Here is a 4,541-nt window from a genome sequence, read left to right as displayed (position 1 = left end):
TGGAACAGGACTGCCATTCTTTCCTTACAGGAAATGGCAGAGGATTACTTGGAAAAATATTTTGAAGATGCAATGCTGGTAGCAGCCCATGCTCACAGGGTGACTTTGATGGCCAAAGACTTCAACACTTTGTCCAGAGTGAGATGGAGGTATGACAAGCTTGTTCATCCTGTGGAATGGCAGGACATAAAGATGAGAGACATATTATTAATTCCACCTACAAGGAAGTTGAAGGTAGATAAGGTTAAGGTTATTGAAGTAACCCACTCAAAGAACACCAGAGGGAGGACTGCTTATGAGGAGTCACTAAAGCAGCAAATAAAAGAAACAAAATCTGTTATAGATGTGGAGAGTGGAAAGAGGGAGCTGCAAATACATAGAAGGTTGTAGGAGCTGGGCCCTAATATAGTTGTCCATATTGAGGATGAATTTTCAGTGAATGATTTTGACTTGACAAAACCATGCTTGGTAGCATTGGCTCATAAGAATGAGTATTGCTCAGATACTATCATTCTTGCAATGCTCTAGTAAGTATCTATTATTTTACATTTTTTGCAAAACAATCCTCCTTGTACCTCCTTTATACCCTACCCTAATTATTTTTTGGTCCTATGCAACATGATGAGAAGCTGGCTTCACCCCTCTGTACAGCATACAATCCATATTATTGATCCTGCCATTTCTTCTAAGTTAAGAGATGCAAAGGAAACTCCCATCAGTATTTCCAGCTAGTTCAGACACTGCAATTTTGAAGTAATTGATGTTTTGCTACTTCCATACCATAACAGGTATGTGGGTGACTACTTCTTTTAAGATTCTTCTTTAAGATTGAGAACTCTTGTAGCCTTTGATTTCCTAATGCTTTTTTCCTTATGCAGTGACCACTGGAGTTTTGTTTCTATTGACATCCAGCAGAAGCAATGCTTTATATTCAACTCTCTTAAAAACACACACAGAGCTGAAATTATAAGTGCTGTGTGTGCTTTTTGAACTTAAAACTTCATTATTTTGATATCATACTAACTAAATTATATATATTGTAGTTGTATTAGAAGGCTTCTAGATGCATTGGATCACTGTCCTCCTAATGTCTCTCTTTTGGATTCAATAGAGCCAATAAATCTAGAGGTAAAAAGTCGTTCCCTCTACTGATGTCTATTTCATGCTATGCCTTTGAACTTATTGAATAATTTTGTTTTGTTCAGATGTTAACAGTTTCTAACATATCTTTCCAACTGTACAGACACCACAACAAGATGATTCAAGTAGCTGCGGATGGAGAGTGCTGATTAATGCCAAATATCTACTTTCAAGCTATTTTGAGAAAGAACAGCCAGACCTTGTAAGAAAAAATAATTTTCATTTAGCTTGAAGATAATTCATAATGATACAAAGTGTTCTAAATTATCATATGCCATTGCAGATGAAAGAAGATAGCTTCAGCTCAAACTATGTATATAATTTTAGAGCTCATACAATTTGGAGGTTTTTGAGCTATGCCTCCCCCAAACTTATTGTACCAGCTACTGTCGAGTTGGGTGAGAGCTCTAAAGTACAAGAAGGTGTCATACACCTTGATGCCACAGATGAAGCTAATGTGGTGCCACAGGAATAAGCACCTAGTGTTGAGGAGGAGAAGCCATAGGAGCAAGGACCTGCTGCTGATGTTGTTGAGGAGAAGATGGAGCAGCAGCAAATAGATGCTCCTGGGGCAGTGGAGGAGACAATGGAGTAGCACCAACATACTGTACAGGACAGGATGGAGCAACAGAAAAAAGATTCTCCAAAAAATGATGATAGGGAGATCTTGGACCATGTAGAGCAGCCTCTGGATCAAGGTGTACATAAATAGAAAATGGATGTCATAAATATGTTCTACATGTACAACTAAACACTTCTGTACAAAATCTTACTTGATTGAATACAAAACCTTTATTTATGGAGTCTGTGTTATCTTAATTTTCAAATTTTCAATGTCTTTGCATTTTATTGAGCTCTCTCTTCTTTTGAGCAACTACAAAAAAGCAATATGAGTCAGAGCAGTAAAGTAAACTAATAGCAATGACTAGGATAAATCAAATGGTGTACCTTTTTGTTGTTGTAGATAAATAAAAAGTCGTTTGAAATAGAACCTTCTGTCTCAAACAGAATGTCATTGTGCAATTGAGCTAGGAAGCAACATTCTCTTAATGAGATATTGACTAGCACATCACCATTCTCAACAACATCAATATCAAGAAATTTATTTTTTGCACCAAAAGAATCTTCATCTTGATCCATTGGGACTAGTTTTGTGCCTAGCATTCGACTGCGCTTATAATAAAAAGAGAAAATAAAATTTTGTGATGCAACCATGTACTTCAGTTGCATAGAAGGTTGGACAACCTCACAAAACACTGAACTACATGTCTTCTTATCCCAACCTTTATCCAAAAATTGTGGCATGCATGCCGAACTTGTTGCTTTAACTGTGAACATTGTTTTTGAAACCTTCACTGGAAAGGTATTAAACAAGTCCACAAAAACTATGAGAGGCATGCATAAAGAAATTTTTATTATCCTTGTGGCAATATTGGGCCTCAGAGCTTTCTGTACTTCTTTGAAAAGCTTGGCCCTATATGCCTCTGTAACACTAGAATGTGGGTGAGGCCAATCCACTGAATTCCATGCCGGAAGGTCTTGTTTTATTAACACACCATGTGTGCTAGCATTGTCCAGCAACTGATAAAAATGATCGGTAAAAAATATACCTGATTGAGCTAGCTCTGTTGCACATCTACCTTGGTATTATTGTTCTCCTATCGATCCATGCAAAACATCTATAAATCCCAAAATACAATCGATGTTTTGCCATGTCTCATACGATGAAGGATATAAATCAGAAATAAAACAACACAAGGATGTCAATAAGCAAAGAGAGAAAGCTTCATCTTAAAAATCCATACACCTCGTAAAGAAAAAAACCACAATAGAAAAATATACAATTAGGCCTGTGTTGCGGAAGATCTTTTGGATAGTCTCGCAAGACAAGTTCTTTATGCATGTACACATGCTGAATCAAAACTTCTTTCACCGATATCTTCCCTCTGGTGATTTTAAAATCTCGTACTCTTCCCTTCCATGATGCCAACAAAATGTTTTTTGTCTGGGGTCTTTTTCTTTTGCTAGGTTGCATGAGCACCCATGCTCCTTTCAAAACACTAAACCTTTCCCAAGTTCCTTCCGTTTTGACTGTGCTTGAATTCTCTACCGAAGAAATAGAAGAAGCAGGTCGACGGGGTAAGGATGTGTGGTATAATTCTGTCTTCATAGCATTATCATCCATAGAGCGTCTTCCACAAGAATGGCCATGGTTTTTATTCACCATGGAGATTTTCTGAATCTGTAACAATAGCAAAGTAATGTAAATAAGATAACAAATTGAAGTTTCAAGAAAGAGAAAGTGGGCAGATAGACAGTTGACAAGAAACATCTTACTCTATGCCAAACAGGATCAAGGGAGCAGTTTTGGAAAAGAAGAGGCTGCTGCACAATGAGGCAGTGGTGTAGAATGATAGACCTTTCGAAGGAAAGGCGGCACAACATTTCAAAGTTCAAAGGAAGGTGGAAGCGGGAAGGCCCTTGTCAGATAAAATGTCAGTTTAGATTCTATCTTCTTGTCCAAAGATCTTGTGAGAATAAAAAACCAATCTCCACATTAATGTAGCACGCTTGTACCTACATAAAGTATTGTTTCTTTTTTCTATTTTCTCTTATTTTCGTGAATTTCCAGCGTTACATTGGCCCTCTATTGATTGGTTGAGAGCTTATTTTTCCAAACCGTAAAAGGCCCCAAAATGAGCTCCCTTTTTTCCTAATGTAGCTAGTAGAGATCAAAAAATTATGCATAGTCTGCATGCGTACCTGCATTTAGCAGGTTGTACAAACTCTTACCATGGCCAGTTCGTGCATGTGTTTTTGTGTGCATGTATACATGTGTATGTGTGTTGCATTCAAGTATGCATATGTGCATGTGTGTGGTAGTCTAAGAGCTTCCGGTAGTTCATGAGTTCATCAAAGTTCAAGAGATTAGAGGTGGTAATCCAAGAGGTAGTGATAGTCCAAGAGTCCAAGGGTGGCACAAGGAATAGTCCAAGAGCCCATGCTAGTCTAAGAGCCTAAAGGTTATACTCTCAAAGAGCACTTATTTGCACTTAAAACTTCTTCGAAGTATTAAAAAGTCATTTAAAGAATTGGAAAGTACTTTAAAGAACTAAAAAGTACTGGAACGTATTTTAAAGTACTTGAAAGCATTGGAAAGTACTTTAATGTATTGGAAAGTACTTTAAAGTACTAGAGGCTACACAATAGTACTTGAAAGTGCATCGAAGTTCTTTTAATGTCTATCAGTGTACTTAATTTTACTTCAAATTACTTGAAAGTGCTTCAAATACTTTGAAAATAATTCAGAGAACTATGCAGGTCTCACAAGCAATTTGCTTAATTTTCTCAATACTCTGTGGATAGTGAAAAATTTTATCTGTTCCTTATCTCTTATCATT

General features: G+C 37.0%; 1 pseudogene; it reads left to right on the top strand.

Annotated features, from left to right (window-relative positions):
• Positions 1-858: 858 nt before the first annotated feature.
• On the top strand, positions 859-1,852 carry LOC147897907 (uncharacterized; annotated as a pseudogene).
• Positions 1,853-4,541: the final 2,689 nt, after the last annotated feature.

This window comes from Dipteris shenzhenensis, chromosome 10, assembly GCF_047967505.1.
Source record: "Dipteris shenzhenensis isolate YYH24624 ecotype China chromosome 10, Dip_SZ_1.0, whole genome shotgun sequence".
Classification (NCBI taxonomy): Eukaryota; Viridiplantae; Streptophyta; class Polypodiopsida; order Gleicheniales; family Dipteridaceae; genus Dipteris; species Dipteris shenzhenensis.
This window is presented reverse-complemented; position numbering and strand designations above follow the sequence as displayed.